Genomic DNA, 26,692 nt, shown 5'->3' with positions numbered 1-26,692 from the left:
AATACTATCCTATATTAATAATAAAACCATCTGAACAACGGCTCTTGATCTTCAAACAAATAATGCTCATGGTGACTATAAAAAGGCTACCAATTTAAGTCACACTCCCTGTCTAAGACAGCGAGTAAAGCAGCAATAGAGAGAGAGAGAGAGAGAGAGAGAGAAAGAGATGCAGTTGGTAAAATGGAAAAAGGCAATTTTGATTATTTCTGTGAATAGCTGAATGCTTTGCCCAGCGCCACTGCTTTTGCACATATAAGGCGGTAAAGAAAGTATAGGGGAAAAATTGAAAAATACAGCCATTATCTTTTCAAGACCATTCTTTCTATTTAAAAATGCATGGCTATGCGTCAGAACATAAAACTCACCACCTTCTGAAACCACCAAAGACACTTGCCTAATGAAGGAGAAAAAATAATAATAATGTGGATAAGCCTCATTGGAATATACTGTCATTATATATTAGGCACACACCAACAATAAAAAATTTAAAGAAAGCTGAAAACCTTTTTTATATTGGCTTTTGGGTGATTATATTCTATTTTAGCATTCGATTGCTTGGCTGTTTTCTTTTTTGTCTTTTGTCTTCTTCATTTCCAGGCTCAAATTATTTTATCAATAAATTATCTCTCAATTTTAAAAAGCCTTGGTCTTACATCTGTTTTGATGTATCCTGTGTTTATCATTACTTATTTCATTTTATTTCATAATTGACTTATTTCACATTATTATTACAGTTTATCATTTTTACTTCTGTTCTTTTCTATGTTTGAGGGACTTTGGTGTGTTTTATATATGATAATGTGCTATACAAATAAATATTATTAGTATTATTATTATTATTACAATAATACCGTAAAGTCTTGTAAAATTTGATATGCCCAATACACTTCGTCAATAGCCATAAAGAATAGCCTGTGATCTTGACAAGAGAAGAGTTTGCTCCTCCTTTTGGACATAATAATGTACCCTTAACTCCGTCACAGCATAAAAATAACCCATTATCTCCCTGCAGAGGGGAATGCACTAGAAGTACTCGGCACCCCTGACAAGAGCTCCTGGTTACTTAAGGTGGAGGCTAATAGTGTTTCCCTCGCAGGGCTGCGCATTCCTGCAAGGCCCTGATAACAGCCCCCTCTCCCTGAGCTGCAGATCTGTAAGCGGTGAGGGGCTTTTGGCCCTCAGACACTCGGCCCTCTTATCGGGAGAGGCACCCGAGGGACACACACTGACAGGGTAGCTCTGCACATCCTTGCCCAGTGCAGGGCAGAGGGGGGCGGGGCCGAGGATGCGCATGATGGAGACAGAGGAGATGACAGGAGGCACTTGTCAGGTACTGTGTAATGGGGCAACATTACGACAGAGCGTGGAGAGAAGGAGAAGAGGTGGCCCCTCCCGCCGCAAACTTCCACCCCCTCCAGCTCTGCTCTGGGGCCACAGCCTTTCTGTAGTGCACCATGTGTGCCTGTGATGAGGACGATCCAGCAATGACATGCAGATAGTCACACCGTTCCAGCCGAAATGAGGTAAAGTGACAGTGACAGCATTTCTGCACGCTCGCTGAGCCTACGCTACATTATTACAGGTAAAACACTCTGTGTTAGGGGCCAATGCCTGTAACTGTAAGCTCTGTTGATGTGGACATCTGTTAGGGGATTTTGTGTATAACATGGCATGCCCACAAAGTGGACGGATGAAAGGGGGAAGGGCGAGATTTGGCAGTTGTGGCTGATGCTGGAGGCAGCTGACGGGTGGCTAAAGCCGTGACTGTGTCGGACATGGCAGGCGTGCAGAGAACGGGGTAGGAGGAGCTTTGCCACTGCGCAAAGAGCAGCAGAGGGCTGGCGCATAGGGACCCCGGGGGCCCCGGCTCGATCGATGCCGCGATTCAGCGCCGCTCAATATGCAACAAGGCCAAGGCGACAAGATGAACGGTGCTTTAATTTACCCGGCCTATTGTCCCAGACACATCGGCGTGACATTTACCTCTTTAATCAAGGCTAATTTATCGGAGCACGAGGCAATGCAGGGGAAAGGCCCAGCTTTCACTCGGAGTGATATATGCAGGACCTGTGAATCTCAGCCCAGTGACTGCAATGCCTGCTCATACTGCAGATGCACGGAAACCCGAACAAGGAAACACTAATGAAAACAAGCGCTTCAGTAGAAAAGTGTAATTAATGATATTCACTGAGCTGACATGTGCTTACACAGTTTTAGATACTCTGATGCACATGCTAGCAGAGTAGCATATCTGAATACTTAGTACATGTGCACTCTATGAGACCTGTCATATTCAGGAAATAGCACTGGTGAACATGATCACTGTAGCAGTCGGTCCGCTGGGAAAGCTGATAGGTCTCAGCAACGCCGATTGGTGGAGAGAGCACACGCACCTGGGTTGCATTAATTAAGCCCAGGTGCTTAAAGATGTGTTCCTCTCAATAGTTCGGGGCCAAGACTGGGAGTACACACCGAGAGAGCAAGTTTTTGAGTTTTGTTTGTCCCAGGACAAAAAGGACTCCACCAGTTGGCGTTGCCAAGACCAATCCACTTACCCTGCAGACCAAATGCTACAACCACTTTCACAATCCTCAGCAGCGTGGGATAAAAACCTGGGCTGCACGTAAGCTGCATGTAAGAATAGCATGGAAATAGTTTTAGCATGACTATGAAGTGATTTTATGACTTCATACTTTTATGACAGTCTGTGTTGGCTAGTGTTACTCAGGTCACCGCTAGTTCTTGTCTAAAGTACGCAGGCTGTCAGCTGTGAGAGACACAATACGCCTCCCCTCCAACTGGCGCCAACTCTCATCTCTATCACTGCGTGGGCTGCGGGGAGGAGAAACGGCCACAGACAAGTGCATCAGGAGTGCACACGTGGCAGTGCCCCTTGTATGCAGGTGTAGATGGCAACACGGTGAGTTAAGTGGCATAATACAAGATTCCAAATCAAAAAATGCATGACATTTTACTTTTCTTCCATTTAAATGAATGTCTTTATAAATACAAAAGTTTCCATCTGCAGTCCAAGTTAATCAATTTTATTTTTCACTTCATGGGTTTTTGCAACATATATATATATATATATATCATATAATTACGTTTATAGGTACTATAAAGTATTGGTTTTCTCATTTTCTTTATTATTTCCAAACAAACTGAGATACAACTGTTTATGTGACAGAACTGTTTCCATTCTAATTACATCCAGGGTAACTGCTGCTATACAGCGTGCTAGTGCAGGTGCAATGCTTGTTGCACTTTGCAGTGTTAATTAAATGGAAGCTATTAAGAGTGAGAGACATAGCCTCTAATGGATCAATGTACAGTTCTCAAGGGTCAGAGGTAGACGGGGGTTCACTGCTGAGCTTGATGTGAAGGAACGTTTCTCCTCATCACTCATTTGAAATGACTCCAAGGCAATCGGAATGCAAGATCAGGTGGTGAGTGATAATCCACATAAAATGCACTCGCAAGTGACCTGAGTGGTATTTCATGTGCTGCTATTATTAGAAAATAATTATTTGTCCATACTTCCGTAGATTCATTATTTGAAAATGAAACAATTATTAAACCACGGTAACAGCATGCTACGCGACTGCAGCTGTGTAGCCACATCTCTTGATGGTTCATAACGCATTCTTACTGAAATGGGTACAAAAAAAAGGCCCTTTATAGGAACAAAAAATTAATCAGGTTCAACAGACTCAACAACTAATTATCATTGCCTGCAGTGGATTGTATTTGTAGGTACACTGTTATTCAAAGTGTCTGAGACAGAAAAAAAAAACGATTCCTAAGTAAATAATGAAAGAACTGACGTGAGCACAACTATGGTTTTACTTACTGGTTTTACTCGCCATGTTTGTGTAAAGGAAAACAAAAGAGCAGAATGAGCATCAGCCATTTTGGCTGGTCACGCGCGGGAATCGTTTCAAAAGCGCAGGCTGCAGCCAGCAGAGCGCTGTGGCCCAGACAACACGTTCCTGAACTTTAAGGTCAGCTGACAAGAGAGCCCTTTCATAACAGCACGATGCAGGAGCACTACACATCAGACAAAGCCATTGTGTGCCCGATAGGCTGTTTTAACTAGTCTCCGGCAAGCCAGATTCTGAGAAGCTGAAGTGGGTTTGTAACCAAAGGCAACATAATAATGTAGCTCCCTGCAATAAATAGTCACTCAAAAATGTATTAAAAAGCCTTGCCTTATATTCATTCAACTGGGAATCTGTTGTAAGGTACAGTAGTCATAAAAATAAATGAAATATTACAGCAAAACAAGACAAAACGCTAAAATTTAATAGCAATAATTATCTCTGGAAAGACGAATTAGGCTAACCTGATTACAGGCCGTTATTGCATGGTATCGCACCGTGACCATATTTACAATAAGGTCCAGAAGGAAAAATGTTACATCTTCTTTAAAAATACTTGTACAGTACAATAACACAACACTCATATATACTGTAGACAATTAGCCTAGCAATGACCATAATTCATATTTAACTTGTCATTTGAATTAAACGGTGCATGGTTGTATGCTGCACATACAGCACTTTTCCATTGTTATTTATATTCTGTACAGTCATTTCTAATGTTCTTTGTAGTTGGGTTTTTCTGGAATATAAATAAATAATAATGATAATCTAATTTGGTATTCAAGGCTAAAATAACATATTTCCCTTTGGGTGTTATTTTATCAACAGCTCCAATACAGTTTCACTATCTACCACTATCAACTGTCAGGTAATTTTTTTTTTTGTGTGGTAAAAAAGCGCTCGGGAAAAAAAGCATCATTTTACAAAATGCATTTTACCACCCGGATAAATAATGAGGGTTTATCGGTATCAGGTTGGTTGATGTGCTGTAGTGATATTACGGTATAATCTACATAGTAATGGCACAGAAAAGAATTCAATACTCAAATTAAGCGTAAACAGGATAAAATCCAAGTACACAGAAAGTCTGCCATAAAAATGTACTATTTTCTCTCCAGGTTAAATTCCCTATGAACATGAACAATGAAGAGAAGTGCTGTGGTTTGGACGTGAATCTCAGCAAGGACACATGCTTTGTTCATTACACCTGGACTCTTGCAGGTGGGAGATAAAATGAATGGAGTGCAGGGCAGGCAGTAGGATCCCTTCTTCTGAGATTGACAAATTTAATCAAAGTCCACCTTTCCCTTTCAAACATCTGTCACTGCTGCACTGCGTGGAAACTCCACCTGGGACTTCAAGGCTGAGTGAATTCAAAGCCCTTTGGCAAAAAACGTAGGAAGAATTTTCCAGAAAAATTAGGTTCTAAAGGAGATGCCCTTTGAGCACCTTGGGTCTTCTTTGAAATCAGTTTACTTCCTACCTTGTAATCCCAACCAAAAATGAAGGAAATGAGTGTTCATGATGTTTTACAGTCCCCAAAACCACAGTTTTACGCAATTACTTTTCTCTAATTGGTATTCATTTGGTTTATGTGTGGAGAGAAATCGAGACAAAATAAACTTTAAAGCTTTAGAACAGTACTACCGGATTCTTCCTAAAACTGGAAATAATTTTAATTAACTATGGGAGTATGAATCAATTGTCATGACAGACTGGGTGATTGTAAATCAATGCTTTTCATAAATATATTAAAAGCATACTATGCAGGATTTTTTTGCCTTGCTATGGTCATGTGTTTACAATCAAAGAAGTCTCCTCCTCTCTTGTTAACCCTGCCCACTCACCCAAAGCACCCGACTTCGGCCATCTAGCTACCTAACATAGTTAGCTCGATAGCTAGAAGTAACGTTACTGACACGTCCAACAGAAAACAAGCCAACTTGCTTTTCATCCCCTTGACAAACTTCAGCTGATGCCACCAAGGAAATCAATTCCAAGGTTAGGTCTATTTCTTGAACAAGCGCTGTTGGCTTGTCTTTTTGCTTTGCTCTATCGGGCTTCTTCGTTTCCACCATTGCAGCAGCTAGTCAGCTAGCTAGCAACAACCACTCAACTTAAATCTGGTCCCAAACCACAGGCTCTCTAGCCACAACCACCCCTCCCCACACAGAAAACAGCGCCATGCCCAGAAACATGCAAACAACATTTTAGGTTAACAAATGAATGTAAAGGTGAACAAATTCAGCGAAAGTTCATAAAGACAGAGATTGCCAGTGTATCATAGATCTGCCTTAGCATGGTTATTGTATATTTTTAAGGTAAAAACCCTGCACAGTATGTCTTTAAGTAGCATAGGAGGCACTGTGGGTAAAACACTGTACTCAAATGTTAAGAAGACAAAATTATACAATTATAGAAGAGGATTCAAAAAAATAATTATTTTGCCATGTATGTGCAACACAGCATCTTAACACTTGTTACTCCATGGTAACTCAAATTTAGATATATAATTTCCACAGCTCCTTATGCTTTTTTTCTTTACTAATAGCCAGTAAAAGAATGGGCAGAACTGGCTAGACTGCAAGAAGGTAGATTAATGCATTACCTGGAATGAAAGAGGTGGGAGGCTGAAATGATTCAGATATCTTAAACCCAGGCCTGTTACATGTATCAGGGCTCTGCTAATTAAACAATTTCATGTCAAGCTTGGGCCTAAAAAGCAAAGCAGAAATTTCTCTCATGTACTAAGGGTGTTAAAAGGGTTGGGGGGGGGGGGGGCAGGGGTGGTCTCTGTTTCAGATCTACAAGAAGAAACCACAAGTGGCCTGAAGCAGGTCTGATCATGAGCAGAAAGTGAAGATCTTTGATTGAATGTTTTTTTTATTATTTGCTACACCACAGAGAGAAACTGTGACAGATCTGCATTCAAGCCTAACAAGCGGTAACTGGAGAGCCATGCTATCAAAGAGAAGATGTGACCCCAATCTATTTTGTCAGCGCAGATCATATTAAGTTTCGTGCGATCCTCCCTTCACACATGTTTTAAACATAATTTCCCCGTCTATCTGAAAAGCCTTATGATAATCAATGACCTTTGTGTCTACAGAAATACCCTGATGAGAGTTACGGAGGCAAGATGACCTATACTGATGTGTGAAACACTAGCAAATATGAGAAATGATGACTTGATGACAGGAAACCTGATTATGATACCACACATGATACCATACATATAATAAATTTGTTTAATATCTTGTAAATGCCCCTTCAGCTCTATGAATGTTTTACACTTCCTTGAATAATGAGTATGCTGCTTAACATTGGCTAGAGGCGATTTGCGTGGCGGTACATCCCATGCTGTGCTTACAACAATCCAGAGCTTGCCGGAGGTTTCCGGGGCTCTGCCCGTACACCCTGGCTGCTGCTCGGTCCCAAAGGCTCTCAATGGAGATGATTGCAATGAACTCTTTACCTCAATTTCCCGCTTAAATAATGTATTGACACTGCTAGTACAAGTTCTTTCATCCTTGCCTACAAAAGGTAAAATAATTACTTATCATACATAGAAATGAGCAATACTTTTTGATATATACAGTACGTCATTTATGCAGTACATGTTAAACTGTACTGGTTGATATTTTTTCGTTTCCGTACATTAGCAAAAATTTTGATGGATAGTGCATTGGTTAATACTACAGACATAGCAATGCAGTCAGCAAAGGAAAAGGAATAGCAAGCTTGACACACGATTCTCAACATCAAAACATTTCTGATTCCATTTCCCAAATCTTAAATATGTTGGGGGATTTTAGTCCTATTAGCAGTTATTACCCTTAGCCAGCATGGACTGTTAAAACCATTCCCTCATTAGAAAGCAATGTTGCTATTTGTGATGACAATTAATTGGTCTTCACTCCAGCAGATCATGTGATATTTTTGATGCATTTTATTAGCAGGCATTGTGAAGTGACTCATAGTGATCTAGACATTCTGAGGATTTAGAATCCCTTATCCCAAACTGCTGACAACTGTCTCTTCATTTTGCCAACCAATAATTGACAGAGAAAATATGATCTCATCCTTCAAGGTCATAAAAGTCCAAAATATTAATACAGCATCAGAAGTTTAGCTTAACAGTACAGGCCTATATGTAATAATATCAATTGTACCTTACAAGAGAGACATGAAATAGCTCTGCCCACAAACCAGTTGAACACGCGCCACTGCTTTTCCCCCTCAGAGAAAACCCCCCTGGCACTCCAATTTCCTCTTGCAAAAGAAAGGTCGGCAGCTAACTGACTGCAATCTGTCACTGGTACCATCCACAGTTGCAATACATGGTTTTTGAAATACAGACAAAATACAGACAACTGGGCTTTGGTGTACATAGATGTATTTTTCGGTCATTGAAGTTTTTTGTTAAGGTGTACATTGAACTTGCTCATTTTCTGTCTTTCATTTCATTTAATTTGCATATGACTGGAAGCCTATGAGGCATATCATTGTAAGTTATTGATGTAGGGGAAACAGAGGAAGCACAGCAAATTGTAACCTATGCTACACCCGGAAGGCAAATATGTTTTGTCACTGCAGACTCATAACTGACCAATGATTCAGCACAGACCTTGAGCCTATGGTGTGTAGGCTTACTGGGCTCATCCTCCATTAATGACAAGTGCCTTTACTGACTAAACCACTAAGGAGCCACTTATTTCCTACGTGTTTCCGGCATTAAAACTTCCAATCCTCAGCCATTAATCATGGATAAGGTCATTTGCTAAATACATTTAAATGAGCAGATGAATGAATTAATGAATCAAAAAATACATCAGCATTTATACATGAAATGTGATATCTTAAATGATCCAAGGAACAGATCATGAAATACTCTAGTTACAGACAATACAAAAATGACTCAATATTAGCAGCATGAAAGGTTATACCTTGACACAAATGATAATAAATAGCAGCTGTAATACCAGTCGCTAAGGCTAGGAGGCATTGAGCCTGCATTTTAATTTAGGCTCACTAAAGCATAATTCATTATACTATACCGCATAACAAATGTTTAATATTTGCCTAGTGATTGTTTTAAAGAAATACTTACATAGTTAACTAATCTAACCCCAAGCACCATCAACATGTAGCAAGTTTACAGCGTTCTTATGAAGCAACACTGGACAGGTGGACCTCAATAACATAGAATTTGTCCTCTCACTTTTAGATGATAGATATGCGATGAAAAACATCTTTAAAAAAGGTTTGTAGGCATACATGTACCTCCACCACGAGCAAACAGTCAACTCTCAAAACAGCACAAAGACTGCTTAGCTGTCTAGAAAAGATTAAGTAAGGAAAAAAATGTTTCTGTTAAGAAAACCCTGTTCAGTAAATCAATATTCTTGGGCAACCGGGAGACTTCCCTCTGAGATATTATTAGCTGTAAAGTTCAACAGCAGTTCAGTTTCTTTGATTCAGTAGACATTGCCCATGGAATCTGGTGAAAAACATGTCATTATTGCATTGCAAGAAATTATACTCCCCGGTGCTGGGGATTTCAAAATGAATGATAAGCATCTGTGCCTGAAAATGGTTTACGAATCCGTGGTAAGATTGTTCATTTAGGGCATGTTTGAGAACAGTGAATCGCATCATGTGGTTATTATACAGGGTACAGATGACATGCCTAGGCTCAGAATTAGGACATCAAGAACAAAAGACTAACATAGGTCAGTAAAAGGCTAAGAATAGGCACGGTTCCTTGAAAACTTTTGATTTTTTTTCATCGATGCATATTCTATGAGGAGTGAATCACGAAGAGGTCATGCAGCTAAAAATGGAGAAAATTAATCCCTAGATTTAGATTTAACACTCCATTCTCACAGTGCCCACCTGAAATTATTAATAATGCCTAAATTAAATGAGTTCCCGTGAAGTGATCCTAAACATTTCTGAAATACTGTTATCTGGACTGCAGTAATGTTATTTAAATTTTGAATTTCACATTTAACAACACCTGTCAAACCGTAATAACAAAGAATGCTTACAAGCTATCTTAATACCAGGCATATTGGCAGCAATATACATTTGTGATTTGAGCAGTGGATTTCAATAATATGTTATAAAATGTCTAAAAAGTGGCTGATAGGTAATGGCTAATAATAATAGCATTAATAATTTGTCTGATATGTATCCCTGGTATTGCAAAGTAGTTAAATTTGCATTGAGCTGCCTTATGATCATGCAAACTGTAGATGAAAAAGTTCTTACAAGTACCCTCTCTATCTGTAACTGTCCTTTGAAAAGACACTGTTGTCTAGTTGCAGCAAAAAATAAAATAGTTTGTGGTACTCTGGTCTGAATAAAGATAATTGAGGCCTTTCAAAAAGCACACTCAAGATTAACACTTTTAGAATGCACAAGGTGACCTTCTGTCCCCCTGGCATGTAAATGCAAAATACTGGTTTTGGCTGCACAGGATCTCTGGTTCTTGAGTTCAGCACTTGATATTTCATGCTGTGAAGTACAAAGGGACCGGACTGTTTATATCCTCTTTAAAGTACATTCAGAGCAAAGGCTGTGCAGTAGAGTCACGCAGCCTGAGGTCTGTGGTACATGCACACACCCCAAGGTCTGTACCTCAACAGTTTCTATTGTCAATGTTCCAGCAGGAGATCTTTAGGGAGGGTTGAATCTTGAGCGTGTTCGGACAATAGTGCCTAGGAGCCCGCTGTGAGGACTCACTCAGTACCGGGAGGGAACCAGCGCTGATTCATCCACAGAGCCTCCTTCAGGAGCCATTCCAGCTCAGAGAACCGAGGGGATTGTTCTGGGACCAATTCTAAGAGGTGTTAATGATGTGGAAGGGAGTTCCCTATTTGGACTTGACTCGGGAGGTTTGCCCAGATCCAACCTGGGGATGGGGGAGCCATGGGGGAGGGGAATGGGTGCTAGGTTTCCCAGGCAACAAACTGAGAAGAGAATCAGGCAATTAAAAGTTGTTTTTTTTTTGGAGCCAAAGGCTGAAAAACAGCACTTTTTGAAAACTTCTGAATACAAATCAGGGGTACGAAGAGGTAAGCCAATCCAGTCCTCTTTAATCACTGAGAGGGGGAGAGGAAGGGACAGAGAAAGAAAGAGAGACCACTCCATACCTATACAGTAGTCTCTCTCATTGATTTATGCTGCTTGACTTTAAAGTCACACTACATGTAAACCAGAGAGCTCGGAAATCACACACAAACAGAGCTTGCTACATCCCACTATAGGAACAGGGAAAGCAGAAGAGCCTGATGCTAAAAGCCAGAAAAAGAACTGCTCTGTGATGGCTGGATGTGTTTTCTTATTTAACAGGGATTATGTTTGTTTTGATATTCCGGCCAGCTTTGCAAAATTCTGTTGAAATAACATTTAAGGAGCACAGAAGTAGTTGAACATCGTGGAAGATGATCTACACTAAGAGGACAATTGTCTGCCATCATCACAATGTTTTGTAAAGTTAATTCCTTCAATTCATTTACATGTAAATATGAAATATTATTTTACAATTTATTGGATTGTTCCATTAATCAGCCAGGTTAAACCTCAATCTATCTACCATTAACATATTTGGAAATGTTGAATTTTCACTCTGAGCCCAGCTATTTGGCCAAAAAGGAGTGGATCATAGTAACCAATTATATAACTGGCCACTGAACATTAAATGTAAAGAGTTAAATAAGCAAATATGCAGACTTTATCTTCAGAGAATTCCCATCAAGAAAGCTCACATGCTGTACCATCCACTTTCTTCATTCACAGCTTAGTAACAGGAGAAGCAGGTAATGTGTGTGCACTTGGTCAAAGTCAGAACAGACTGTAGCTGTGTGCCTGTGACATTCAGCACAAAGAGCAACAGAGTGGGAGTTCCTAATTATTTTCATTTTGATAGCCTGATTCATACCTACACCATGTAGCACTTAAAAACACCACAGCAAAAAAGTGGCTTAAAAGGATATGATGACATTTAGGTAACCTAAAGGACAGCTCCGAAAGTAGCAAGTGTACTCCCATTTGAACATTTTTTTTTTGTCTGTCGGGAACACAGAAAAAAATGCCTCTTGATTTTAAAACAAACACTCATGCGGGCTATAAAAAGCTACGAACTTAAGTCTAAAACAGCAAGTAAACAGCAACAGAGAGAGAGAGAGAGAGAGAGAGAGAGATGCATCTCTGCATATGCATATTCTACTCGCAAGCGAGATAAAACATAACATTTAAAAAGAAGTTCTGGGTCCACAGGACCACACCCCTGTACCTTGTTCTGTCAGGTGGGAGAGACAGCAAGATGGCTTCACTCAGAATATAATGGTTTGTTTGCCTGCATCTCTAAAATGGCATTGTATTCTCCTCAAGTCACATTATTTTATTTATATTTCTTTTTCTATTTTTGTAAATGCGCCCATGGGCAGCATCGATTCGGTACACATTACTCTCTGCAGTCATAATGGAATGATGAAACCCGGGACATCCATTGTGTCCAAACAACCAGGTGTCCAAACAATATCAACAGTGACAGAAACTCAATGCACTATGATTTGGCAAACACAATTATTTGGCTTGCACATGTTTCTTTTTCTCTTTCTTACATCATAAAAATCTGGGAACGAGAGGAAAGAATTTCGCATGGCATTTCGCTCCTCTTTCCCCCCATTAAAGTTTGGTTTGTTTTAGTAGACACCACTGCATTTCACAGAAGTGTGTGCAGAATAAGTACAGCAAACTCAAATAAAACCTGCCAAGTGGGTGTTCTGTGGGGGCTCCACAGAAGCAGCTATAAAGAATTCACATTGCGAGCTCAGGTTTAGCTGGTTCTATTTCTACATCAAAAAAACGATGGAGATTTCCCGAATTCACACGATGATTTTTTTTTAAAATCCACCATCTGACAAGCATTTTTGGGGTAACAGCAAGCCCTGCACCTTCTGATAAAATAGATTATGAACTCAATCAATGTTTAAAGCAGACCTTTACAGTACATGGATATATAAGGTGTCAGAGACTTCAAAGGGTCTACCTCCATTTCCCAGACACCCCAGGTATCACACCCCATAATCCCACCCCCTTCCTCCACCCACGCTCATACTCACACATCCACCACTATTCCATTTTCAGATTACAGCTCAACAATGGACAGCTACCTGGCAAGGCCTTTGGCACAATGTCAGACTCATCGTCAGGCAGTTGGTAGTGAAGGATAAAAACCACTAATTAAGGAAGACAGGCACTGCACCCCGTAGATACAATGTTGAAAAACATTTCTGTTTGGAGAACAAAAGACCTCAAAAGAGCATCTGACTCTGATGCTCAATTATTCCGTAAACCGAAGAGACGGTCTTGTGAGTAGACGGTGAATGGCATCACTAACTTTTAGATACTCAATGAACTTTTTTTTTTCTTTTCATTTTGGTTTTAATTTCAGTTACAGTAAAATATTTACAAAATCAATGACCTGCAGGCCCATTCATTTTTCTTGTGGAAGTTGGCAAGCACCGTTGTGTGCAAGCTCCTCCATCTGCAATGACAAGATTGAGAATGAAAAGACATTTCATGTGGCCTCTTCATGTAAAACACTGCGGATGCGTATTCGCCAGGTTCACGTGGAACATTGCCGGTGATTGGTTATCAGTGTCTGCTAGCCAACTACTCTTCCAGCTCTTTTAAAACACAGCGCCAAGAACGGACAAGTATAGCAGCACTCCTGCACGGTGCATTAGAAATTTTATATACAGGCGATTTACAGGGTGCATCCGTAGAGAAAAAAAAAAACAGACAGTGGGATGCTTTTGGAATGCCTTTTTATTCATATAGTATCTTGGGTGGTTAACTTGTCACTAGATATCTAGCTTTAATTTAACTGGGCTGAAACGAATACAAAATAAAAGCCATCGTTTGTCTATACATACAAATATACAGTATATATGTAGGCCTAAGCACGCCCAAGCACCATACAGTAAAGCTAATGTCACCATTGACTCAAAATAACTATATTATTATGAAACAAAAGCTTGCTGTAAAACCGTAAAAGGATTCACTTGCTAGTGAACATGCAAATGGTCAGACACTTTTCACATGTCAGGTAGAACAGATGCAGGAACATGGAACGTTAGTGCCGGGGATAAGGTTGTATTCTCCTGTCGAATACCTCTACTCCACAGGGTTCAGCGAATGCGGCAACGTTCACTAATCGGCTGCTTCCATTGCGAGTTCAAACCACAATCACAGCACGGTTGTTGTAACCTTGAACCAGAGTAAGTAAATATCGAGCTATACCAATCCAATGTATAACATGTAAAAATGTGAAACGTCTAATTTAACCCTGGATAAATGCATATGCAAGGATATAAATAATGTAATGCAAACAAATAACAACAGTCCCCATGTTTGCAGTCGCATGCAAGTCAATTGGCATTAAGTATTCAGATCTCCGCTGCCGCGGGTTAGAGGAGGTGCAGCGTGGATAATCGAGCGCTGCTCCTCACAAACTGTTGCCACACAGCATCTCCTTTTCTGGAATCGCCCCTCCATTACCGGCATGTGCATTTGTGAAGGTCCTCAATCACGGCAGGATTGCAGCAGCGCCTCTGAACCATTCGCCTTGTGCATATGCAGCGGCGTCTCGTTTAGCCCATAAAAGCACCGTTGTCAATTGATAACGTGCCCACTGCAGGACAATGTGTGAGATGAACTGGCCAATTGAAGCAGGTGAAAAAATGCTGATAGGGGAACCTGTCACCCTAAGAAAAGCATGCTGCGTTGAACCATGGGCATCACAATGTACCACTCTAAATTCACTATATAGTCTAGAAAATATTCCATAATTTAAACAATTCAACTGGAATGCCTCCATTATGCATGTCATAACATGAGATGTCTCTGTCCGGGGTCCCTTACCATACAGTTCACATTCATAATCAAGTCATTTCAGCTCTACTGCATTTTGAATTTCAATGGACATCATACAAAACAATTAGCTGAAGGATGTAACACACTGAAAGCACAATGGCATTATGATTTGGCTTGGGGGGTCCTGGCAGGAATGATTCTATTGTCAAGGAGAGAGAAGCTAAAAGCTCAGGGATTTGTTATGGACAGGATCAGCTTGTAGCTTCCTGATATACGATAACATTTCTTTATAACTGTTTTAATAAGGAAATGTAAAGAAAGAACTTGTGTCAGAGTTGTGATTTTCAGGTTGTATTGTGGAGCTTCTTTCGCTGCAATTTTCTTTCTTTAATCAGAGGAAGAGCCTGCCCACTTTGACTTGCTCTGCAAAACTTATTGCAGCATGGCCAAGAGCTGATGTTAAAATGGCAGCCTAGCAATATAATAGTTGTGTAGGGTTTTCCTAAAATGGGGTAAAACAGCTTTATCTCGTTTGAGATTCGAAGGCACAGCCTTTGGTCACAAACTCTGATCACTGGGCCTACCCTGCCGCCATCATTATCCCTCCACCATCATTCTTCTTATAAACACCCACGATTTGTGTGGTCGGATGCATCTGCACCCCGACAGATTGCCTGCTTTTACCCAGAGAAAGTGCAGCCCATCGGTGCATCACTAATTCTTGCATTTATGCAACTGCGAGGATTCTAGGAGGAGACCAAGCCTAATGCAGCACTGCTAATATAATTACGTAAGGGCAGACACTGTTAGCATGCAGTACAGTGCGAGATGAATGGAGAGCAGGACAGAAAGCTTATCTGATATGATTATATAGAGAGCCATTTACTAAGTTAAGCACATTACTGGTGTGGAGGGCCATTTCATTTGTGCTTGCATGGCACTTCTGAAGTTTAAGTTCCATTCCCTCACACTTTCCAAATGACCGAAAGTTAGACCATCTATCACTGAAAGCCAATAAAATTCATTACTTTGTTTGGACTGCTACCCCTGAGGAAAAATTACAGTGCCTGTCATAGTTATTTGTCTCAGAATTTCAGGGATTTTTTTTACTGTTAATGAAGCAAAAATACAAAACAAAACAAAACAACAAACAGTGTGCAGCCACAGTGCAGGTTAGTTGGCACTAAATCACAGGGTTATTTTTAGAATGTGCAGAAAGCAAAGGACCACAGCCTTAGCCATGGTGGCTCGAAATTGATCTCAACGATTTTTTATTCCTCCCAATTTCCAAAGCCTAGGAGGGCTGTTCAACCAACAACACTGTCCAATCTGTGTGCTGAATGGCCTGGACCTTCCTTTTTTAGATGCCTATCCATAATTATGCTTTACATGCTAAAAATGGCCCAGCAGTTATTTATAGGCCTTGTTCTGTTGCCGGGTTGAAAAGTGGACCTGTCAAGCGCTAAGAAGATAAAATGTTCTTAATGACATCGCTGGCAGAAATAGCTCTCGCACATGGGTGACTGCAGTAAGAAGAATGTGAAGTTTGAAACACATTCTTTCAGGAGTTACAGTCAGACTCGATCAAATCAAGGCAAATAATTTGGTGGCATATGTGCGCGTTATCTGTATTTGTTTTGTTCCCATGGATATAAGTGATCGTTCAAAGTTTAAATTATGTCAACCTTTCACTGCCACTTAGTTTGAAAAGATTTCATGATCCCAACTGCACAACAGTTTCATGAAGCCCAAGAGTTAAAATCTCTCATGAGCACGGAACACCCTTGAATTGTCAATTACAACAGGGATTGGGCAGATGGCATAACTTAAACTACATGTGCGATAAATAGCCTGGAGTCTCTTATCTCTCTATATGGAGTCAGCACATTTTCCCCCTTTGGACTAGGTCTGAAAACTTTGCATCATGGGCTTCTCCATCCATTCCGGGTTTTCATTAACTGGTTCTTAGGAGACCGCGTCCCTGCGGAGTGGGCTGGCTGTGCGTTCATCCACACAGCCCTCGCAGCCTTCCTCAGCTTGTCGGGGCTGGAAAAATAGATTTGTTCATTAGTGTCCCCTTTCACCGGCAACACTGCTCCTTTTCTGAGAACGCTTTGGCCCCCATTGGGATGGAGGGCTGGATAAATAGCAAATAGAGCCGTGATGGCGAAAGGAGCACCGTGTACAGCCAAGAGCACAAAGGAGATGAGTGTCCCAGGCTACACTTGATGTGCCACTTGCAGTGACCGATGAGACCAACGGCGAAGGGTGCCCGAGGGCGAGGAGGAGTGAGTGAGAGAGAGAGAGAGAGAGCTCTTTTCAATCAACGAGAAAAGCAGAGAAGCATCAAAAAGAGGTGCGTTCTATAAATCTCATAAACCTACGACCATGACCAGAATGGAGTACGTTTCCAATTCGCTTCTCTGCACTGTGTTGGCACAGGTGTTAGAAGTGACATGACAGAGGTAGGAAACAAATTTATTGTGATAAAGGGGGGGGAAAGAAAAAGACTGGGGCAACAAATGCCTCATTTTTCTGTAAGGAATGTTCCCATGCCAAACGGCTAGTAATTACTCACCAGCAGTATGTTCATAAGAAACTGATGATAAAACCCTGACAAGGAATAAGTGGTATAGAAAATGGATGGATGGATAAATGGACTGATGGAATTTTGCCATGCCTTGTTTATTTTTACTCTACAAACACCTTTAGTTTGTATGTTGACCCAGTGTAAAATTCTTAGTTACAAGAACTTGGCCATTTTGGTTTTGTATTTGAATGGATTAATAAAATGATATATATATGAAATTATAAACTATAAATATTTTACTGGACCTATTTGTCTTGTTAGTGAAAATCACAATATGAGTTAAGTACAACTTATTAATGGTTGCTGTGCCAACATACAATGCTTGTCATCAGAGCTTAGAATTTGTAATCCAAAGAACCTAAATTGAGCCAACTTAATATGTAATCAGTTACTAACAATTTTGTAGTTGAGGGAGCCTTACACTTTTTTGTGTAAAACCGCACTTCACCACATTCACAGGGATATGATGACTGTAATGGTAATAAAATGCAATGTCATCACAAGAGCCTTCAAAGGTTACTTTTGCTCCATGAAAATTAGCATTCAAAGGACTAAGAAAGACTCCCATCAAGTTAAATGTCATTATCACAGAGGACAGAATGGGCTGTGAATGGGCACATATTGCAACAAAGCTTGGCACAAAACAGGGAGCAGGGCCGTCTGGGTAGTGTATAGGTATAAGCACTTGCCTACCACCGAAGAGACCCGTGTTCAATCCCCGGCAGCGGTACTTCCGGCTTGGTCAGACGTTCCTACGAACACAATTGGCAGTGTTTGCGGGTGGGAAGCCGGTGAGGGTATGAGTCCTGATCTTTGCATTAGCGACTCCTACTGGTTGGTCGGGGCACCTGTTCAGCGGGGAGGGGATCTGGGGGAGGTAGCGTGAACCTCCGCGCGCGTTACGCTCTCCCAGTGAAACTCCTCGCTGTCAGGTGAAAAGAAGCGGCTGGCAACTCCACATGTATCAGAAGAGGCATGTGGTAGTCTACACCCTCCCCAGACCGACAGAGGATAGTGCAAGGAACAGGACTGTGTGATACACACAGGGAATTGGTATAACGACTAAATTGGGGAGAAAATTGGAAAAAACGGGGAAAAAAAGGGAGCAGAATATGGATTGTAAATGTTGAAAATGAGTCTGCCAGTGGCAGACTAATCAGTGGCAGTTAAACGGGGCCTCTCAGGTTAGAAAGCCCAATTAGAAAGACACCGCTGCTCAATTTCATTGTCTCTCACAATCGCTCTCAGCAGGATGGCTCTTAGCATGGATATATTTAATTAAAACCATAGTAATGGATATACTGACACTGTTCTGTTGACATGCGACATTAAAAGCCCCATTGCTGTGAAGACCATGTGACCTCCTGGCACTATTCCTTTAAGTGGTAGACCCATCCCCTAAAGCATGGTTTCCAGGACCGTAGCTTTGACGCAAAAAGGTCACTTCTCATCATCTCTTGCTATGACAGGCTCACTTCAAGGAAAGACTGTGCAAGAGAATAATAGATCAAGGATGATCACTTCACCAGGGTGCTCTTGTGTAGCATTCTAACCTAAGGGATAATGTAGGAGCATATGCAAATGTTCCTTCAAATGCTCTTGGGAAAATGAATGTTAAATATGAGTTAATCTGACCAGAGAATATGAGAAACTGAGAAATCAGGGGAACCACAGGAGGAAATGATCACCACAGAACTGGGCCTATTAACAGCAATGGTTGTAAGAGAGAGAGGCTCAGAGGACAGTGTGAATAGAGTAATGAATAACAGTTAGTCATGAGTGTAGGATCTTCAATAATTACAGGACTGGCTATTGAGGACAATAACTACACGTGACCCTCTCCTTCAGACAGTCATCTTCTGTCTAGGTATTTTGCCTGTGGAGTCAGACAGTGTGGTCCCATTACAGAGAGGAGAACTTTGTGAGTGAAAGATGCAGATAAAACAATGTTAAGCCGGGGAGTCTATGAGATCTCTATGGCTCATGCAGGCATGAATGCAAACATGCAGTTGAGTGGTTGAACAAGACTCCATTAACCAGGGCTGTTGCTAATTTCTCAAAAATAAAGGTTGAAAGGATATTTCTCCCCTATCGCCCCAGCTACTCCCCCCCCCCCTCCCCCAACCCTACCCTATCACCCCCCCACCTCTTCCCTTTCAAGTTATTCCAGCTCTCGTTCCTTCGGCAATGTGATCCATCTCACAGGCTTCAGCGCAAAGAATGACTGTCAAGCATGGGAGCTCACTGCCGGAGTGCACGCATATGACTTCTGAACCTGGCCATAGATCAACCTGGAAGTCCCAGAGCTCCACATCAAGCCTGGGGCCGCGAACATGCACACAACACACAATAAATCCACTAAAAGGCAAAGTCAGTTTCCTCACAGGCCTGGATTTGGAGCTACCGCGCATTAAAGCAGGCCGTGGATGGGTTAATGAAGCATGTACCACAGAGGATGCAAAGGTTAAGTTTAAATAATTCCTCTCAGAGGCACATTGCCTTTTTGAAACAAAGTGACGTCTCCACAGCTCTGTGAAATTAATCTGGTTATGGGTTAAATCACCTTCAAAGCTTCTTCTCTTCTATTCTATTGCACATACATGCTCTGACAGATGCTTCTTTATCTTGTCATTAGCAATCTGTTGAAGAGATGTTCTGCCAAAGGGATCACTTTGTTACCCAACTCTATGTGGAATTTTAAGCAGCTTCCAAATGTTCTAGCATGTTTTTCAACCCATACAATTGTTATGGAGCCATCTGCTTCTCCTCTAGTCAGAGCAAAACACCCCAAGAACCTTCGCACATAATCTAACAATAATTGGAATTCATCTGAGGCTTTCATTTCCCCTCTTCGAATCAAAATTTGGTGGAAGGTTATGCTGGGATCAAAATACAAGAAAAGCCCCTTGACCTTTCAGTAGAATATCACATGATGTAAGAAGTAGACAAAGATTTTCTGTCCCAGGTCTAGCATACAGATAACTGCCTATGAAATTTAAGAGTGTAGCTGTGCCGTTAAGATGTACAACATTCCACGTTTATTTATTCACTTCTTAAAACTGCATGCTATCCCTGTGGTGTGTCCTATATATATTGCAAATGGACTCCTTCAGTCACTTTTATTGTGCAAAAGCATCTAGACAGCCAGCAGAAATCATGTCATGTGCAACATGATTTTCGTAGAACTGCAAAGATGTGACTGTAACAGGATTACAATTTTTAGCAGATACTTTTATCCAGAGCATCTGCTAAAATGGAGAACATCAGTGTAACTTAGCGATTCAAAAATGCAATATTGCTATGAAGGCCCATTAAGAATCAAATAAGTATAATGTTAACCAAACAAACAACGATTTGGACAGATAACCTATCTTTACACAACTATAACATTATTTGAAGGAAAATCCAAAGAAAGAAGGGGAAGGGGAAAAATCCAAAAAAAAAGAGGAAAAAAAGATTATCTACAGGGGACGGGGGGCCACGGTGCATTCTTTGGAGGTAAGCCTTCAGTCTGTGTTGGAATGGGGGCAGGGTTTCTGTGGTTCAGAAGGGCCAGAACAGACAGACAACGTGACCTGGATGTGCAGGTACGCAGGGGAAAGGTGTAGAACAGAGGGTCTGGTAAGTGGCTGTAGATTAGATGAGCAATAGCATTCTGGATGAACTGCGGAGGTCTGATGGCAGAAGCAGGAATGCCAACAAGGAGGGTGTTGAAGTAGTCCAGGCAGGAGATAATTAGTGCCTGGACTAAGAGCTGAGTTAATTAAGTAGGTGGTGAGGAAGGGGTGGATTCTCCAAATGTTGTACAGGAAGAATCTGCATACACAGGCCATGGCAGGAGATGACAGATCCAAAAGACTTGGTAAAGAGGAGAGGACCAAGAACTGAGCGCTGGGGGACACCTGTCAATAGTTTGTGAGGTATCAAAACTACACCCCCCATGCAGCCTGGAAGGAGCAACAGTCGTGGTATGAGGCAAACCAGTTGAGAACTATGCCATAAATCCCCAATGTAGTCACGGAAGACAACTGAAGTGATGGTCAACAGTATCAAATCCTGTAGAGAGGACAAGGATGATAAGAACAGAGGATGAAGAATCTGCCTTTGCAGCATGGAACACCTCACAGACTGCAAGGAGGGCAGTCGCCATTAAATAGTCAGCCCTAAAGACAGACTTGTGACAGTATAGAAGGTTTTGCTTCTAATAACTGCTACCTCCTTTCCAGATTCATCAGGTAGTTTGGTTCATTTTCCTTTCTCAAATACCACAGCTTGCTGATTTTAAGAAATCAGAACAATATTGCACATTACAGAAAAATACATTCATAAATCCAAGATCAGACAGCACAAGAATCCAAAATAAATTAATATCCACCACAGTATTGATTGCTATAATGCTCCCTTTTAAATGTTGCCTTCTTTTCTACAGAACCCAAGAAGTTCAAGGACAAACTTTAGGTTTACAGAGAAGAACTCATTGTAAACTGTCAAAGCACACTGCAATTTATGAACTGCTCTTTAGACAGACTGAGGCCAAACACACCTGCAATGAGAAATACCGCACTATATGGATATGAACATGGACGTGTAAGATCACAAAGGTTCCAAGGCTTGGGATGCTGACAGTTATTGCAGTTTGAAGCCTGGGAAGATAAAACGTATGAACACAACAACAATTTTGCCTTGCACCTGTGAGATGGTGGAAAGAAAATGGTGTTCAGATATGAGGTATTCACTTTCATAATGAGTGCTGCCCTGGGGTCCCAAAAGGTAGAGGGTCACAACTGAAGTCTAGACAACAGCAAAGAAAGAGGCACACCATTTCAGTTATAAAAGTGAGCTTATGTCCGTTGTCCCACTTCCTGTTTGTGTAGATCAACCACATCAGATAACCTGACAGGTAGTGTGATCTGGGTGGGGGGTTACCACAGCAGAGGGCCATTCACATGGGCAGACCAGCCCCCAGCTACACAGAGAAGCAACATCCTATCCAAGCACCTCTCCCCCATGAAACCCACACACGCACACACACACACACACACACACACACACTGGAAGGCAACCCAGTCAGAAGGTAATACCAGAGATCCGAATACAGAGACAAAGCTCAATTAGAGTGAGAGATGACGATTTATAGATTGTGACATGCAGTGCTGGTCTGGAAGGCTACTTCTGAGTCATGTGATTTCCATTTATTTACACAGCACTGTCTCAGAATTCTGAAAAACAAAAATTGCATGCAGAACATCGACCAGTAACACTACAATCCATAGGTGCATTTTTGTTCCTAAAAAAAATCAGTTCCACATTCAGAAATCACTGCACATACAAAATTATACCTTTATCTTTATCATCAGCATTTCCTCAGCTATAAAAGCCTTGATATTGTTGGTGCGACATAATTGAAACCATGGCACACAAGCCATTTCCAAGATTTTACATGTAATTTGACAAAATACATACAATGTTAGAATATAAATTATATTAGAATATGCTGTAGATACACACATTCTGAAACCATTCTGCATCTTAGCTAGGTATGATCAAGTAAACCAGCACATTTTTAATGTCTTGCACGCAATTTGCACAGGTAATGGTTTTAGATCATTCAACAATTTTTGCCCAAATAGAGGGTTAATTTACCCCTACCTTCAGTTGTAACAAAAAGCAATCACTGCTGATAGCTGGGGACTAGTTATAATTCCCAGGCACCTTAATAACTCATAATGCAGAGTGACCAATGGACAACAGTGTCACGTAGTGTACAGGATAATTCTACCCATCTATGTTGCATTCACTTGTAGTTTTAATGACCAAAATGAGACTGAATGTCAGATACTGAGCTAATCGAAAATGATAAATATGTCCACTTCAGAAAATCTCCATGGTTCATCCCCAAAATTGATGTGCTTGTTCTTAAAATGAAGCCCAAGGCTATTTTAACTAGGTATGAGGATGGTGGTGGAGGCCTATGAACTGTACAGGGTAATAATCATAATGGGAACAAGAAACAAGATAGCAGAAAACAGCCAATTCCACAAGTTGTGAACAGTACCCAATGCAGTATAAACAAGATCAATAGATTTTAATGATCTTAAGCAGGGATGTCCAATCTTATCCAAAAAGGCCCGACGTGGGTGTAAGTTTTTGTTTTAGCCCAGGACTAGGACACCTGATTCTACTTAACAAGGACTTGTTTGAAGACTACGATTAGGCTAGTTAACGAGCTGAATCAGTTGATTTAGTTCTGGGTCCAAACAAAAACTTGCACCCACAGTGTCCCTTTCCAGATAGGATTGGACACCTCTGACCTACAGGCAGAAACAGACAGATATAAACTTTATGGCAGGCAGGGGAGATTGAAAATAAAATAGATATTTACAGACAGCTCAAGTCTCCCAAAGTTTTAGAAGAGTCTTGAATTCAAGCCAGGTCCCTGTAAATCATATCAAACCTCCCAGGAATGATTTGTTCTTACGAAAGATGTCTATATAACACAGGTGAAAATATTTGATTCACCCATTTCTGCTCACATCCTCACCCCGACAGCACTTCTCCTGCCCCCTCTCCTGACCTCTGTTCCACCAAAATGTTTTTCCCTAAACATTTTGTAAAATACCCCTCTATGTCTGCCAGAAATATATTAAGCCATGCAGGCTGTCTGCCGTTAAAAGATAAAACATTTCATTTAAAAAATAGGAACCATAATGGGTCTGATGATTAATAATGGGTCTGATGATTCATGTAGAGGCTTAATAATCTGCTTACATAGCTTTAGTCACAAATTATATAGTATTAATATGTAGCCATTTTAATTCAAGATAGATGATACACCGAAAAAAAAAAATACATTATGTTCATTTAGCAGATGGTGTTATCCAGAGCTACTTGCTACAACAATTTAGGAGAACATAAATGCATTCATCTGATTTATATTAGTATTAGTGCCAGACCTGGTAAACAACAGTCCCGGATCAGCAAGTATATATGTAACATTATAAAGCACTATTTCAAATTAGCTGTCGTAAGAACGAAAAAACGAATCTTGAATACATACAAATTATATCCATAAAGAGCCCCAAGAAAAATCTGGAAAAAAAAAAAAAAAAAAAAATATATATATATATATATATATATATATAAATAAATACCATACCCTGAACTAGAACAAAATGGGGAGTTAGGGGGTAGGGAAGGGAGGGGAATCCAGATAAATGTAAAGAGGTGGATCTTAAGCCTGCATCTGAAGATGGAGAACGATTCTGCTGTCTTGACCCTCTTGGGAGGTTCCTTGTCCCATTGGGAGGCTAGTACAGACAGCATTGTGACTGGGAGGAGTGACTACTGAGGTAGGAGATAGTCAGTTGCCCCAAAGCTGCAAATCTGAGAGCTGGAGGAAGACGCGGATGTCTTCATCTTCTAGTCGAAGTGTTCCAAAAAGTCATTTGCAAAGAGGGCAGAAGAGGATGGAGGAGATTGAGGGCTGGCAAGCAACGATATTGACATGAATTAAATGTTTGAGGGTGAACAATATAAACCCATCTTCAAATTGGAATAAAATGGTAGTTTACAGGTAATTGGACCAAAGATGTCTTATCCAAGGTCAACTGTTCAAGGCCACTAGTCTATTCTGCATCCAAGAGAGTACTGAATGACGCATCTTGTTAGAAAATACAACAACTGACTAGACAATATATTTCTTTTGAAGAGGTAAATTGGATTGTTTTGGTAAAAGGTGTTTGAACGCAGGGCTGTGTTTGAATGGAAGGTCATGGGTCATGGGCCAAGCTCTTTGTCCACGCCTTTCTTAAACACAAGGAACCATGGCCAACATGCACTCAGATAAAAGCTGGGATTTTGCTCTGGCTTTCAAAATGTCCACTGGCTACAGACTATAAGTAGATGTGTAGCTCAGTAGCCTACCCCAAAAAATCTTCAATATCCTGATATTTCTCATGACCTCCTTACATTCCCATGTACTGTAAGTTAGGGACTGTATATTTAGCATGCATAGTAGTTATTAAACTATTATTTTGTGATAACCATCATACTATCAGGTTAATTCTACAAGTTATTGGTTAGTAATTGAAAAATAAACCACAGAGTCGTTAGCAGAAGCAATACTTTAATTTTAAAAACAAATATAAGCTATAATTATAGCAACTTGTCTAGACAAAATTACAAAATGCCCAACTGGAAAAGGCAGCTATATAAAATGAATAGGCTATTTACAATTGTATCTATAACTGTATAGGTTTTCCCACACAACAGCACTCTCTGTTCAGACACAACATTAATACAACATAACAATACATTGCGCTCAGTTGCTGCCATAACAATCAGGAACTACCTGTTCCAGTCACTTCTTTATCCTCCCTGGCTCTGTAGACTCACTTAGGTGCTCACTTCTATAGGTTTTCTTATATCGCAACTGACAACAGAACCAGTATTCATCATGTCTATTTCCCTAGAGAGGTTAATGGGTCTCAGAGCTAAGTTACCCAGATCTCTGTCCCCTTTTTAAATTAATATTCATAAGGGACAGAAGTGGGGCTAATGGCCTTATGAATGATTTTATCCTGAGGGAATGCTTGGTTCAAAGACTATTTTAGGTTCTAAGAAAGTTTACACCTAGTACAAAACTTTAGGGATCTAAAGAAGAGTGCACCCTTTGCAGAGAGGAGGGGTTAAGTGGAAAAGGGAACATAAACAGCTTCCATTGAGAGCACACCTTGAAGTGGGTACCTTTGGCAGAAGAGTGGCACTGTAGGACCCTGATAAGATAAAGAAATCATGCAATTCTTCTCTCTTAGTCTAACTGACATTCTGGTCATGTTCATGAATTGTATGAAGTACAAAGATAATCAACTCAAATGAACCTCCTTTTAAAATGAGGTTTCATTTTGTAGTGATACAAGTTAGATGACTTTTCTCACAATTCTATGTGTAGAAACTGCTACTTAATAATGCAAACCAGGGTCTTAGCCTCAACAGGTCATGCATATGTTCATTTTGTCATTTTGAAAAGGTCTATACAATTTTATGTTACACATATTCTCTATGTAAACCAAGCTGCTATCTGTTAATTAATATTAACTGGTAAAAAAATGACCCTCTCAAACATTCAAAATATGCAATAATAAATTCCACAAGGAATCTCCAACATCCCATTCAAGGCTACTCTGACCAAATAAACAACATTCTATCATGATTATTACAAAGACTCAAACATGCAAGCAAGCCTTTTCTATCAGTGAAGGACACACACACAGATAAAAACGTACATATCTTCCAGGGCAGATATGCAGACATGCACACACACACAAATATC

The 26,692-nt window shown here is 40.6% G+C and overlaps 1 protein-coding gene across 5 annotated transcripts in view; it reads right to left on the bottom strand.

The window, feature by feature from the left end:
- Positions 1-26,692, bottom strand: part of LOC118228354 (regulator of G-protein signaling 6) — a 99,947-nt gene that overhangs the window by 26,209 nt on the left and 47,046 nt on the right. The window lies entirely within an intron of this gene.

The sequence above is a fragment of the Anguilla anguilla genome, chromosome 1, assembly GCF_013347855.1.
Source record: "Anguilla anguilla isolate fAngAng1 chromosome 1, fAngAng1.pri, whole genome shotgun sequence".
Classification (NCBI taxonomy): Eukaryota; Metazoa; Chordata; class Actinopteri; order Anguilliformes; family Anguillidae; genus Anguilla; species Anguilla anguilla.
Note: the sequence above shows the minus strand (reverse complement) of the source record. Positions and strands in the feature narration are given on the sequence as shown.